At 50.3% G+C, this 15,779-nt stretch overlaps 1 protein-coding gene across 1 annotated transcript in view; it reads left to right on the forward strand.

The window, feature by feature from the left end:
- The window catches only part of LPCAT2 (lysophosphatidylcholine acyltransferase 2), a 324,634-nt gene that overhangs the window by 287,762 nt on the left and 21,093 nt on the right, over window positions 1–15,779 (forward strand). The gene's annotated exons all lie outside the window — the stretch shown is intronic.

Here is a 15,779-nt window from a genome sequence, read left to right on the forward strand (position 1 = left end):
GTTTCCGGTCCAGGGAAGGCATGGCTTGGCAGTTCGGGCTGGACTGTTCCCATGAGGCACAGGGTCAGACTGATTTGCATATGGCCATGTCTGAACTGGGATGGCGGAGTGAGCTAAAGAACGGTGATGGATTAAACCCAGATCAGTTGACTGGGGGTGAGTGTTTGTATTGTCAACGCTCCGTCCATCACCACCTTTGGTTTAACTACCCAGAGTTACCTGCTTCCTTTTTTGCTTAATTTATGCAGCTCCCTAGGCCTGAAATGGTATTGTCTGCGCATCTGGGCGAGGTGGCCCACTGTTGTGCAAAACAACAAATGCAATTTCCACTGACATGCCGTGGAGGAAAGACGCCCACTCTGATAGTATGTTGTGGCTTAGTTCTTTATTGGCATTATCTTGGTGAACCAGCCGAGTGCTCGCAGCCCAACATCAAACACTCAACGCGTTTTGGTGAACTTATCACCTTGTTCACGGGTGAGAAAGCATTCTCTTCATGTATCGATAAAGAAGTGATATCCTTACATGAGTAGAAATCAACAAACGACTTGCCAGTCAAGTGCACCTACATTTTATTCCCATGGCGATTTAAGACAGTGCATATAACAAATGAAAGAGGCCACATTGTCATTCTTAATCCAAATAAAGCAGTAAACCTGGCTCAAAGTGCCAGAGAATATATAAAAAAAAATAAGAGAAGAAACCATATTTAAAAAACATAAATGTGAATGTTGTCTCTTTCACAATTATATACAGCCCCAAAGGGCAATCTGGTTGCTTACTGTTACATGCCTAATAGTCTTGAATACAAGACCTAAAGTGCTCAATCACATAAGTATCTTGTGTGTACATTACTGGATCTACTATATACATACATGTCCTAACATTAGGTTGCTTTTAGAAATTATAACTTCAGTTAGGCAAGTGTGTATCAGTTCTAATAAAAGGAGCAACCACATTCATATCTGTGTGGCAGGCATGACTTAAATGTGATGTCCAAATTGATTGACTCATCAGAATAAATGGCAATCTAAATATTATTCAACAAAAATACCAAAAAGTATGAACTGCAAATGAACAATTAGGGCCATATGAGCATAATTAAATGACAGCATTTCCATTACAGAATAAAATGAAAGAAAGAATTATTGGTGTCCTCGCTTCCTGTTCGCTTGAGCTGAACAGGAACAGATCTCCTGTGTTCTTCGACCCTGCAAGGTGACAATAGAATATGTGAGAAAGTACAGTGATAAAAGAAAAGAAGAGAGAATAACTGCAGTTGGGACAAACAAAACGTGACTAAAAAAAATAGAAAAGATTGAAATCTTATGCTGATCATTCCAGTAAATGCACTAAAAGAGGACAGAGGAAATTCCTATTAGAGGACAGATGAAGAAGAAAAGTATCATGCCAAATGACTGTAATTCCTCGTCCATACTGAGACCCTGTTGGTTTTAGTGTTTAATTCAGGTATGTACTGAGACTCTAATCTCTTTAGAGCACCGGCTCGGTCACCTCCCATCCCTTTGCCTGGGTATCTGATCAATTACAAAGAATTTGAGTTTGGTGGAGTCTTGGTTGTGAAAGGTGTTGAAGTGACCAGCTACGGTGTATTGTATTGATGATCTAAGTTAGCTTTTGCTTGTGTATTTTCAATTACCCTTTACTTTGCAGGCTGTGTGGTACTGCCCACCTATCAAAGTTCACAGGGCCATATAAGTCCATATATAGATTGGCCTGTGGTACATGCTACATGTGTAGTGCATATTAAATTTCCTAATGGATCCTGTTAGGGGTGACTTGAATTCCGTTAGAAGAGTGCTGCAACTACATGCCTTCTTTCCTTGCACGAGGTGCACAGCATGTAGATATAGCACTGTGAACTTTGGTACTTAGGCAGTACTAAGCACCCTGCAAAGAAAAGGATGCTTGAACATGCACAAGCAATAATCTACATTCGGTATATCCGTGCCAGCATAACTAGCATCAAGTGTGTCTTAACGGAGTTCAGAGTAGCCTCAGGTTTGGGGTTTAACTGGGCCAACTGGTGTCAGCTGCACCCTGCATGCCCACGACAACATCTTCTGGTGCATGCACATCCCCTATGCTAGGAACCTCATACATTTCAGTGTTTAGGCATACATATTTACCATGAAAAGCAAGACCTCATAGATGGAAACCTCACTAAAGCTTTTACTCGCCTCCAAACCCAAATGACATTATAGGGTACGTTCCTGCTCACAGTACAGGGTAGGGTATCCTTAGCCAAACTGGTGGTGCTCCCTCATTTATTATACTACTTCCATAACCTCTCAGTACATATACTGTGAGAAGTTGGCCTGGTATATGATGTCCACAGTTCTGTGGGCACCCTGTATCAGTCCAAACAATCCCTTATGGTGGTGGTTGTAGGTCAACCTTATAGACAAGCTATCCTAGGGGTAGCATGGACTAAGCAGCCTTAAAGGCTTAACTCCAAAGGACATGTGAAGCCAGCTGTTTTACCATATACAATCCTGTAATATCAAATGAAAGGACACCACACAAGTTATATATTATCAAAATATATGTATTTATTCTTAGAATAATCCCCACTACTCTTTATTAGCAATGAAGCACAAGCGTTTAAATAAAAGCACAGTATAACATAGACAAGTTGCACGTTTTTGGATGAGGCCGGTGGCCACTCAAACCATATATCAAAAAAGTGGTATAACAATCACTCATCGATGGGAGGCCTAGGGCCTTGTGAATCGCTGGGACTACACTGGACTAACAGCAGTTAGGACGGGAGTAGCCCGCGGGATTCGGGTGCAGGGCGGGAAGCACGGCTTGCACCAATGTAAAGTCAATGGTGCGTAAAAGTTACAAAGGTATTGCAAAAGGAGTCTTCCGACAGGACTAGGACTACCAAACTTTAGACTTAGGCACTAGAGGTGTGTACCAGTGTGGGAACACCGGCGCTAGTAAGTTACCTCACCCACAGGAAGCGGGTGCATAGGTGTCAAAGTGTGTCGGGTTTCGTCACGCAGTTCGATGGTGCCTGAAGATGAAGATGCTGCAGGCGTCCAGAAGAGAAGTGTCCGGCGCGATCCACGGGTGGATCGAAGTTGATGGGTACCTGTCTGGGTCACTAGCCAGTGACCAGGAAGGAACCAGGAAGGAACCAGGCGATGTCGGGCGCAATCAGGTTGATGTCGGGTGCCTTGTCTCCGCTGCCACGTGGACTCTGGGGCACCGAGGATGTCCTGGAGTGGATCACAAGCTGTCCCACGAAGGCTCTCACTGTCGGCGGTGTCTGCTTCCGGATTGGAGTCAACAAGCCTTGGCAAGGGCAACCCACGCAGGATTCAAAGAAGGCTTAACACTCGGACCAGTAAGGTCAGAGCAGGTGCTCCTTTTCAGGGGAGCGAGGGCCAGTCTGGAGCAATCAGACCAGCTGTGTAAATTCTTAGGTTCGTCAGTTCTGGGGCCACTAGCCAACGGGCAAGCGACCGGACCAACGCGTCGAGCAGGAGGATGCAAAAGGGCCCCACGCAGCACTCGTCGAGTGTGGAGGGGTGAATTTCAGTGCACAAGCTGCTCGGGGCTGGAGCTTCTCAAACTCCAATGCACAGCTTCAAGGGAGCCTTGGGTGCTGCACGGTCAGCGCTTCGTTGTTCCTCCAAGATGGCCGCTCCCACACTTCAGGTCGCCTCCACGGGTCTCAGCTTTGCAGGGACTGTGGATCGGGCTGTTAGAAGGCAGGCACGCTGGGTCTTGTCGATCTCTGTTGCTCGAGTTCTGGCGGAAACTGCAACAAAGCAAACGTCGAGGTGCTGGATGGTGCCTGTTTGCACAGGGTGGTCACTCCTTGATTACAAGGGAGATTCTTCAGTCTTCCACGTCGAGTGGGATGTCGAAGGGTCCAGAGTTTCGTTTCATAAATTTCAGTCAGGATAATCTGATGTGCATTGGCACTGCTCCCACCTATATTCCAAATCTGGGGGCTGGATTACCTGCTAGGTCCCTCCTATGGGTGGGACCCAGGAAGGGTCCCACCCATAGGAGGGACCCTTTGCCGCCAGTTTGCCGCCAAGACTGGGGCTGGAGTGCCCCAGAACCGGTTTGACTGGAATCTGCCCAGTGACACCTTGTGTGCCCCAGGCAGTGTCTAGTTTCTTTCAACCCTCCCTGCTACAATCCACTATCTCCTGTCTGGGGTGGTGTGACACCTCCCTGTGACAGGAAACTCTTTGTCCAGGCGTCCTCTGCCAAGTTTCGGTCAGCAGCAGCAGGTCAGACATGTGTCTGTGGCAGCAGCATCCATTTTGTGATGCTGGGGCTCTGGTTAGGATTAACCGCATTTGCAGTAAGTAACATGTCTTCTCTCTCTAGAAGGGTGGAATGCTACCCCTGTCGCCAGAATTGGCAAGGGGGTAGTATTCCAAAATGTATGACACCAAACACGACATGTTTTGATAAAGCCAAACTAAAGTTAGCATTAACCGCGAGGATTATAATGCACTTAAGAGTATATGGTATGGCAGTATCACTGGAACAGCAGTAAGGTAATGGTTCCGAACACTGCAGACAGGCTCAGCTCATGCTAGAGCACCATCTCACATAAAACCAAGCACTCTGCCTCCAGGATTGTTAAGGCCTGCCATAGGAGTGACTTATAGGTATATATGTGTCCAGATATAGGTTTAGACATAGGTATACTATATCTAAGCAAGGGGTGATTACACCACCTTGCCCCCAGCTGTGTGAACAGCCAGTTGTGTCGATTTAAGGACCAGCCAGGGGTGGCAAAAGATATGCTGCAGCCCCTGGTAGGCCTTGGATGCACCTCTGCCCTGGGCACCTTTAGTGCACTGTACAGGGGCTGATAAGGTGTCCAGTACCAAATTGGTGATGTACCTATAGTACATGGAGTCCATTTAAAGAGAGAGAAGATAGCCTGGGACCCTGATTAGCAGGATCCCAGGCCAACTAAGTCGAAAACCAGCTAAACACAAGGCAAAAAATCTGGGGTAACCATAGTCAGGTATCCACCTTCCTACATAGCCCCCCCCCAAACTAAAGGAGATAAGGCTATCCTTGACCAGGTAAGCCTATATTGCCTAAGTGGCCATATAAGGAAGTACCTGCACTAGCATGGTTACCCCCTGTCTCATGGTCCACTAAGCAATCCCTCACCCTAGGGGTATCAGAGGGTCTCCACCATAGGGAATCACTACCTCTGGTGTGTTTTGGCAAAGTAAAAGGCTGGTGTTGAGATGGAGTACTGAAGTGAGGCTTCACTAAATCAGGGCTCCGCTTCCTCCAATCCTCTTCCACCATGTGTGCCTTTCTTTCCTAGACTGAGTTGCACTGTGCTCTCAGGGTCAACCTCTGGCTGCCTACAGCTGGAGGCTGGGTTCCTTCTGTTGGCTTACTGGAGGGACAGGTCAGGTTTGGGGCCCTTAGGTCCCAGGTTTGGCTGTGCCCAACTGTTAGACCTGGCATCATTGGCATGAGTCTCTCCTCCATTTTTTTCTGTTTGCCTCCTCTGTTTACGATGTTTTTGCTGGTATATGCTTTGGGCACTGTGCCACTGCTGATCAGTGCCACAGTGCAAGTGCTCCCTATGTGAAATTGCTGTATTGATTGACTTCCATGTTTGGCTTATTTGGTTTACTATCAGTCCCTAGTAGAGTGCACCAGGAGTGCCAGGGCTTGTAAATACAAATGCTGCTAGTGGGCCTGCAGCACATGTTGTGCCACCCACAAGAGCGGCCTAGTAAAAGTATGTCTGAAGGTCTGCCATTGCCAGACCACGTGCAGTCTGACTGTCACGAGGACTGCGCAAGTACACCTACTTGCCAGTCCCTAAACCTTCCCTTAACTTCATGTTAGTCACCCCTATGGTAGGCCCACGGGCAGGGTGCATTGTAAGCATAAGGTAGGACAAGCCTGACAAGGTTGGCATGTCCTAATAGTGAATTACATCCATAGTCGTTTTTCACTATTGTAAGGTAGCCTGCTCTCCATCAGTTAGAATGGGCTGCCAGGATTATTAATGTTATAATCCTAGCGGGCTCGGGGAGCATGGTGCAATGTCGAGTTTGGTATCCCTGAACTCAGGGTTTAATAACGCATCCGTTTGTGTGGATGGTTTTTGGACTCTGTGTTTGAAAATAGCACTTTTAGAAAGTAGCTATTTTCTTGTCTAACTGTCTACCGGTCTCTGCTGGTTCTGGTGTGCGTGTGACAGGAGCTGGGTGGCTCCAGAGAGTCTGAATGAGTCAGTGTGGGATGAGTGGGGCATTTGCATTGAGAGTAGGGGAGAGTAGCTCTTGATAGCCTGCCCTGCCTGATACAATGTTGGCTCCGCCCCCCTGCCAGGCGACTGATGACTCTGTGCTTGCCTGGGACTTTCCTGGCCCGCCTCCTGCCGGGCAGCTGATGGCCCTGCCCCTGCCAGTAACAATGCTGGCTCCGCTCCTGCTGAGCGGCTGAGGACTCTGCCCTGCCCAGTGAATAGGCCAGGTGCTCTGGCCTGGCAACACCCACAACAAACCCAGGATGGGGGGAAATTCCCCTGCATGGACAAAGGGATCAAAGCCAAAAAGGGGTATAAGAGAAGGACCCCTGAACCAAGAAATCAGATCACTTCTGACAAGGAAACCTGAACCAAGGACAAGAAGCCTGCTGATCTAAGGACTGCCTACCCCTTCTGCCAGAGTGCTGTTTGTTGGGGGAATCCTGCATTGCTTCTTTATTTTTGCCAAGGAACCAGGAGAGAGGAACTTTGTGTGTACTCTCACTCTTTGCTGAGAAAATCTCCAAGGGCTGGAAGAGTGCCAGTCTCCTGTTGAAGTCACAGGGCTAAAGGACTTCATCTGCTTAAAGTGCTATTTGCTGGAATTTGTGAATCCAGCACCTCTGAAAGAATCCAGCAATCTCGACGCCGACGGACGCCGCCGAATCCAGCTCGACATCGTGAGTAACGGCTCCAGTGTCCCGCTTCCTCGACGCCGGCCGCCGGGCCCGATCGACGCCAGCAGCAACGCCAGTGAGTAGTGAGTTCGGCTCCAGCTCCAAGTGACCCCGTGTCTGCACCGCTGCTGATCGCATCGACTTCGAGCCCTCTCGACGCCGTGAGCGCTGCTCACTCTTGCAACATCGACATCAACGACGTCGTATCCTGCTTCATCCCGTGAGCGCTGCTCCCGCCTGACTTCGGTCGACGCCGCTGCAGATCGCCCCGACTCCGAGGCCCGATCGACGCCGAAGACGCGACGCCGGACATCTCGACGCCGCTGATCATCGAGTGCTTCACTTTTCCAAGGTACTGTGTTGTTGGGGGTCTGTGCGACTCCGGGCTCGACGTAGCGCTCCTCGCGGTCGACGCCGAACCTTTGGATTAATTTTGCCTCGACGTCGTGTGACTCCCGTGTGGGTTACATTGTTGCCAAGAACTTTGATTTAGAGAAGAAGAGTTGCTTTTGATACTAAAGACTTTTGTGCTAAGAAGAAACCGTGCTTGAACTATTATTTTTCCTTCCAACAGTATTTATTAAGATTGTGGTATATTTTTGTCGTTATTTGGTCTTGTGCTAAGCCTTATATAAAAATACTTATTTTTATAATACTACTGTGTCGTGTCCATTTGTAGTGTATTCACTTTATTACTGTATGTGGTCATAAATGCTTAACGCACTGCCTCTGAGATAAGCCTGTCTGCTTTGCCAAGCTACCAAGGGGGTGAGCAGGGGTTATCTAAGTGTGTGATCTCCTTGCCCTGACTAGAAAAGGTGTGTCCCTATTTGTCAGAAGTGTATACCTCTGCCAACTAGAGACAGCCGCTTCTAACATTGGTGGGTCAGCGGTGGGATTTTGAACTTTGCATTTATGACCCATGTGCAGTGATTAGTGTGCGCTACATAGTGAAAGCAGACCATAGCGCAGCCACAATCTGTTTTGGTTGGATATTCTATTTTTGTTCTCCGCTTTTCCTGAAGCTTGATTTTTGAAACTGCCAGTTTGGACCATGAGTAATGCTGGAAGCACTACACCTGTTGTTGAGGAGGAGTTTGATAGGAGTAAGATAAACGACTATCCAGTAAGGAAGCTGAAATCCTTTTGCAAGCAGTTGAAAGTTCCTACCACAGGCATTTCCAAGAGAGCAGATTATCTCAAAGCATTGGAGGCCTGGTTAGAGGCCAGAGACCCCTCTGCCCCGGTGGTGGTACCGACAGAGGAAGGGGAGGAGGAAGTGCCCGTGACTGGGCCTGTATCCCCTCCTGGCAGCAGTGTTTCCTCCAAAGGTCTTTCCCCTGAAGAAAGAGAAGAAAGGGCGAAGGAGCGAGCCTACAATGTGGAAATGGCAAAACTTAAGATAAATGGGCAGTTGGAGATAGAGAATGCAAGAGGCAGGAGAGAAGCTGATTTGGAGATCAAAAGATTAGAGTTTGAAAGAGAGAAGTTAGCTTTTGAGCGTGAGAGAATGGTGAGGGACATGGAGCTCAAAGCTAAGGAGTTAGAATTGAATCCCTCTGGTGGCAGCGTCCCATCTGTGCCTGCAGAAAGTAGGTTTTATTTTCCCAAAGATGTGATCAAAGATTTTCAGAAGAATGAGGATATTGGTCAGTGGTTTAAAGCATATGAGTTAGCATTGTTGGCCCACCGGGTCCCTGAGAAGGATTGGGGAGCGGGGTTGTGGGGTCGCTTTGTGAATGAGGGAAGAGATACCCTGTTAGACATGCCTGTTGAGAATAGGACGTCTTATGCTCATATGAAAGATGCTTTAATGTTAAGGTATGGCCTAACCCCAGAAAAGTACAGACAGGCCTTTAGAGAATGTAAGAAGTTGCCTGGTACCACGTGGGTGGAGTATGTGTCATATTTTTGCAGAGCCATGGATGGTTGGGTAAAGGGCAGCAAAGTGGAAAGTTATGACGCTCTTTATGATTTGTTTGCTTGGGAGCACTTGTCTAATAACTGTTTTCCAGAGCTGCGCCAGCACCTGATTGATAGCAAGATATCTAACCCTAGAAAACTTGCTGAAGAGGCGGACCGCTGGGTCAGTACCAGGGTCCACAAGGGTCCAGTGGGAGACTCAGCCAAAGGTGGGCAGGGTCCCCAGCAGAAGAGTGGGGGGGACAAGGGTAAACAGAAGGAGTCCCAGAAAGGGCCCCAAAGTAATCCCCAAGGGAACCAAGGGAAAGGTTCCCAGCCTCCCTCTGTGAAGAAATCAGAGGCCCCGCCAGGTAAACCTGGTCATAGGGGCCCACTGACCTGCTTCGTTTGTAAGCAGGTAGGACACCGTTTTTATGACCCTCAGTGTCCCTTGAAGAAGTCTGGTGCACTACCCAGTGCACCACCCCGTCAGTTGGCTAGTGTAGCTCTGGGAGGGGAGGAGATGGTTGCCCATGGTGGGGAGGGTCCCGCGGAGATGTCCCTGGTCTCTCTAGGAGACATGGAATTGGTCCCTCCACCCCCTCTGCCTAGTAACACTAAGAAATATAGGCAGTGGGTGACCATTAATGGCCATAGAGTGGAAGCTCTCAGAGACACCGGAGCGAGTGTGACAGCTGTCAAGTGTCACTTGGTGTCCAGAGAGCAGGTTGTTCCCCACGCATTCTACCCTGTGATAGCTGCTGACAACTCCCAGAGAGAGTGTGAGGTAGCTCAAGTTTCCTTTGAATGGGGGGGAGTTTCGGGTACTCTTCAGGTTGCTGTGAGGCCCGCCATGCCTGTTGATTGTCTCCTGGGCAATGATTTGGAAGACTCCCCTTGGGCTAAGGTGGAGAGGGAGACACATTTGAAAATGTTGGGTGTGCCAGAGTGGGTGTGTGCAACCACTCGATCCATGACAGCAAGTAAGGGTGTTGATGGGGTTCTGGAGCCTGAAAGTATGGCCCAGGACCCAGCTGTAAAGAGAAGAGGCAGGGGGCGCGGGAAACCGTCCCCCGTAGTTCCCGTGGTCCAGGAGGAGGCAGACCTCGAGGGGGATGCCCTGGAACCCACAGGTGAACAAGTTGCCGAACTGGGAGACCTGCCCGAGCTGACCCATTGGCAGCAGGATGGTGGTCCCTCCAGGGAGGAATTCTGTGCAGAACAGAAAGTGTGCCCTTCTCTTGTGGGTATGAGGCAGCAGGCCTCAGCCCAAACCTCAGGTGATCAGTCAGGGTCACATTTTGTGTACTGGGAGAACGACCTCCTGTATAGCGAGCCTAAGGCTGCTGAGCCTGGGTCAGCCCGTGTGCTGGTGGTACCCCAGCGCTTCAGAGCCTTCCTACTGGGTTTGGCTCATGACGTTCCTTTAGCTGGACATCTGGGGCAGGACAAGACCTATGACAGGCTTGTCACCCATTTCTATTGGCCTCAGATGCGAAGGGATGTGGACATCCAGTGCAAGACCTGTCAGACTTGCCAGGCAAGTGGGAAAAGCGGGCGGAAGCAGAAGGCTCCCCTCCAACCTTTTCCCGTGGTCAGTACCCCCTTTGACCGGGTGGGGATTGACATTGTTGGGCCACTGGACCCCAAGACAGCCCTGGGCAACAGGTTCATCCTGGTCTTGGTGGACCATCCACACGGTACCCGGAAGCCATCCCTCTCAGAACAGTGACTGCCCCCGTGGTGGGACGGGCACTGATGGGTGTTTTCTCCCGAATGGGGTTCCCCAGAGAGGTGGTGTCAGACCGGGGCACCAACTTCATTTCCAACTATATGAAGTCTCTGTGGAAGGAGTGTGGGGTAACTTATAAGTTCACCACTCCTTACCATCCTCAAGGTAATGGGTTGGTTGAAAGATTCAACCGTACCCTTAAAGGCATGATCATGGGTCTTGAAGAACCAATGAGGCGCAAATGGGACGTCCTCTTGCCATGCCTGTTGTTTGCTTACCGTGAGGTGCCACAGAAGTCTCTAGGGTTCAGCCCCTTTGAGCTTTTGTATGGTCACCCGGTAAGAGGACCTTTGAGTCTGGTCAAAGAAGGCTGGGAGCAATCTCCCAGGAAACCTCCCCAGGATGTATACAGTTACATGCTGGCCTTTAGGAACCAGACTAGGCGCTTCAGGGATCTTGCTCAGGCAAATCTGGAGGCCAGCCAGGAGGAGATGAAGCGGTGGTACGACCAGAGGGCCACTCTGGTAGAGCTTCAGCCTGGACAGAAAGTTTGGGTCATGTCCCCTGTGGAACCTTGTGCGCTCAAGGACAGGTGGACTGGACCATTTGAGGTTGTGGAGAAGAAGAGCGATGTCACCTACCTGGTGGATTTAAAGTCTCCCAGGAACCCCTTGCGGGTCCTGCATGTCAACCGTTTGAAGCCCCACTTAGAAAGGTCCGAAGTGGGCATGCTCCTAGCTACAGATGCTGGAATGGAGGAGGAGAGTGAGCCTCTTCCTGACCTCCTGTATGCAAAAGAGCAAGATGGGTCAGTGGATGGTGTTGTCCTCTCTGACACACTGACCCCTGAACAGCAGCAGGATTGTCGCCATTTGTTGGGGCAATTCCCTGATCTGTTCTCCTTGATTCCTGGTGTTACTCAGTGGTGTGTCCATGATGTAGACACCGGGGACAGCACTCCTGTCAAGCACAAGGCTTACAGAGTGACTGACAAGGTCAGGGCATACATCAAAGAGGAGGTCTCCAAGATGTTTGCCCTAGGGGTGGTTGAGTCCTCTAGCAGTCCTTGGGCCAGCCCCGTGGTCTTGGTTCCAAAGGCTGCAGCGCCTGGTGCTTCACCGGAACTTCGGTTCTGTGTGGATTACCGAGGACTCAATTCAGTCACCAAGACTGACGCGCACCCCATCCCCAGAGCTGATGAGCTCATCGATCGGTTAGGGGCTGCCCGGTACCTTAGTACGTTTGATCTAACGTCTGGGTACTGGCAGATCGCCTTAACTGATGGGGCAAAAGAGAGGTCAGCATTCTCCACACCAGATGGGCACTACCAGTTCCGGGTTATGCCCTTTGGGATGAAGAATGCCCCTGCCACCTTCCAGAGGTTGGTCAACCAGGTCTTGGCTGGGCTGGAGGATTTCAGTGCCGCCTACCTGGACGACATCGCAGTGTTCAGCGCCAGCTGGGAAGAACACTTGTGCCACCTCCAGGAAGTGTTGTTGGCCCTGCGCAGAGCAGGCCTCACAATCAAAGCCAGTAAGTGCCAGATTGGGCAGGGTTCAGTGGTGTACTTGGGGCACCAAGTAGGGAGCGGCAAGGTGGCCCCCCTGCAACCCAAGATTGATACCATCCTGGCATGGGCACCACCCAAAACCCAGACTCAGGTGAGAGCCTTCCTGGGTCTCACGGGTTACTACAGGAGGTTTGTCAAGGATTATGGTAACATTGTGCACCCCTTGACTTCGCTGACTTCCAGGAAGCAGCCACGACTTGTGAACTGGACTGACGCCTGTCAGACGGCCTTTGACACCCTGAAAACTGCAATGTGCACAGCACCCATACTCCAGGCACCCGACTTTTCTAAAGAATTTGTTGTCCAGACGGACGCTTCAGAGCATGGCGTGGGGGCTGTTCTAGCTCAGGTGAATGAAGAGGGCCGAGACTTACCTGTAGCCTTCATCAGCAGGAGGTTACTTCCCAGGGAACAGAGGTGGAGTGCGATAGAAAGAGAAGCATTTGCTGTGGTCTGGGCGCTGAAAAAGCTGAGACCCTACCTGTTTGGGACTCACTTCCGGGTGCAGACAGACCACAGGCCCCTCAGATGGTTGATGCAGATGAGGGGTGAGAATCCAAAGCTGTTGAGGTGGTCCATTTCCCTACAGGGGATGGACTTCACGGTGGAACACCGCCCTGGCACAGATCACGCCAATGCTGATGGTCTGTCCAGATTTTTCCGCCTTAGTGATGAGGACTCCCTAGGGTAAGGGTAGTTCTCCCCACATTTCAGCTGGAGGGGACACGTGTTAGACCTGGCATCATTGGCATGAGTCTCTCCTCCATTTTTTTCTGTTTGCCTCCTCTGTTTACGATGTTTTTGCTGGTATATGCTTTGGGCACTGTGCCACTGCTGATCAGTGCCACAGTGCAAGTGCTCCCTATGTGAAATTGCTGTATTGATTGACTTCCATGTTTGGCTTATTTGGTTTACTATCAGTCCCTAGTAGAGTGCACCAGGAGTGCCAGGGCTTGTAAATACAAATGCTGCTAGTGGGCCTGCAGCACATGTTGTGCCACCCACAAGAGCGGCCTAGTAAAAGTATGTCTGAAGGTCTGCCATTGCCAGACCACGTGCAGTCTGACTGTCACGAGGACTGCGCAAGTACACCTACTTGCCAGTCCCTAAACCTTCCCTTAACTTCATGTTAGTCACCCCTATGGTAGGCCCACGGGCAGGGTGCATTGTAAGCATAAGGTAGGACAAGCCTGACAAGGTTGGCATGTCCTAATAGTGAATTACATCCATAGTCGTTTTTCACTATTGTAAGGTAGCCTGCTCTCCATCAGTTAGAATGGGCTGCCAGGATTATTAATGTTATAATCCTAGCGGGCTCGGGGAGCATGGTGCAATGTCGAGTTTGGTATCCCTGAACTCAGGGTTTAATAACGCATCCGTTTGTGTGGATGGTTTTTGGACTCTGTGTTTGAAAATAGCACTTTTAGAAAGTAGCTATTTTCTTGTCTAACTGTCTACCGGTCTCTGATGGTTCTGGTGTGCGTGTGACAGGAGCTGGGTGGCTCCAGAGAGTCTGAATGAGTCAGTGTGGGATGAGTGGGGCATTTGCATTGAGAGTAGGGGAGAGTAGCTCTTGATAGCCTGCCCTGCCTGATACAATGTTGGCTCCGCCCCCCTGCCAGGCGACTGATGACTCTGTGCTTGCCTGGGACTTTCCTGGCCCGCCTCCTGCCGGGCAGCTGATGGCCCTGCCCCTGCCAGTAACAATGCTGGCTCCGCTCCTGCTGAGCGGCTGAGGACTCTGCCCTGCCCAGTGAATAGGCCAGGTGCTCTGGCCTGGCAACACCCACAACAAACCCAGGATGGGGGGAAATTCCCCTGCATGGACAAAGGGATCAAAGCCAAAAAGGGGTATAAGAGAAGGACCCCTGAACCAAGAAATCAGATCACTTCTGACAAGGAAACCTGAACCAAGGACAAGAAGCCTGCTGATCTAAGGACTGCCTACCCCTTCTGCCAGAGTGCTGTTTGTTGGGGGAATCCTGCATTGCTTCTTTATTTTTGCCAAGGAACCAGGAGAGAGGAACTTTGTGTGTACTCTCACTCTTTGCTGAGAAAATCTCCAAGGGCTGGAAGAGTGCCAGTCTCCTGTTGAAGTCACAGGGCTAAAGGACTTCATCTGCTTAAAGTGCTATTTGCTGGAATTTGTGAATCCAGCACCTCTGAAAGAATCCAGCAATCTCGACGCCGACGGACGCCGCCGAATCCAGCTCGACATCGTGAGTAACGGCTCCAGTGTCCCGCTTCCTCGACGCCGGCCGCCGGGCCCGATCGACGCCAGCAGCAACGCCAGTGAGTAGTGAGTTCGGCTCCAGCTCCAAGTGACCCCGTGTCTGCACCGCTGCTGATCGCATCGACTTCGAGCCCTCTCGACGCCGTGAGCGCTGCTCACTCTTGCAACATCGACATCAACGACGTCGTATCCTGCTTCATCCCGTGAGCGCTGCTCCCGCCTGACTTCGGTCGACGCCGCTGCAGATCGCCCCGACTCCGAGGCCCGATCGACGCCGAAGACGCGACGCCGGACATCTCGACGCCGCTGATCATCGAGTGCTTCACTTTTCCAAGGTACTGTGTTGTTGGGGGTCTGTGCGACTCCGGGCTCGACGTAGCGCTCCTCGCGGTCGACGCCGAACCTTTGGATTAACTTTGCCTCGACGTCGTGTGACTCCCGTGTGGGTTACATTGTTGCCAAGAACTTTGATTTAGAGAAGAAGAGTTGCTTTTGATACTAAAGACTTTTGTGCTAAGAAGAAACCGTGCTTGAACTATTATTTTTCCTTCCAACAGTATTTATTAAGATTGTGGTATATTTTTGTCGTTATTTGGTCTTGTGCTAAGCCTTATATAAAAATACTTATTTTTATAATACTACTGTGTCGTGTCCATTTGTAGTGTATTCACTTTATTACTGTATGTGGTCATAAATGCTTAACGCACTGCCTCTGAGATAAGCCTGTCTGCTTTGCCAAGCTACCAAGGGGGTGAGCAGGGGTTATCTAAGTGTGTGATCTCCTTGCCCTGACTAGAAAAGGTGTGTCCCTATTTGTCAGAAGTGTATACCTCTGCCAACTAGAGACAGCCGCTTCTAACACCAACAGTTTCCATCTGTGGGAGGTCCCTAACTTGTGGTAAGGGGGATCCCTCAGGAGTTTTTAACTTTTTCACCTTGCTAGGGCTGCTAGCTTTGGTTCCCCTAATCTGCTGATGGGGTGCTTTATTTGACAGGGGGCCCTTTGGGGCTCCTTGACCTCTGTAGCCCTGGGCTGACTGAGGCAGGGTAGAGAGGGGCAGCTTACCTGCTCCAGACTGGGTCCCACCTTGGAAGGGCCCACTGACATCAGGGGCTCTGTCAGGCTAGGCCTGACTACCTCTGGGGCAGTTCCTTCACAAGGGGTAAGATCAGTTCCCTGAGGAGGCTGACCCTTACCTAATGTCTGGTGGGAGGGAGATTTCTCCTCCTCCTCCATGCTCTCTGTTTGTGTAGAGTGATCCATAGTTTCAGGCTTCACAACACATGAATCAGTTTGAGTTTGGGCTGTGGCCATCACAGCCCCACCAACCTTTTCAGGAAGAGACTCAGTTTGGGTATGGGCTGTTATCATAACAGCT

Source organism: Lissotriton helveticus, chromosome 12 (genome assembly GCF_964261635.1).
Source record: "Lissotriton helveticus chromosome 12, aLisHel1.1, whole genome shotgun sequence".
Lineage (NCBI taxonomy): Eukaryota > Metazoa > Chordata > Amphibia > Caudata > Salamandridae > Lissotriton > Lissotriton helveticus.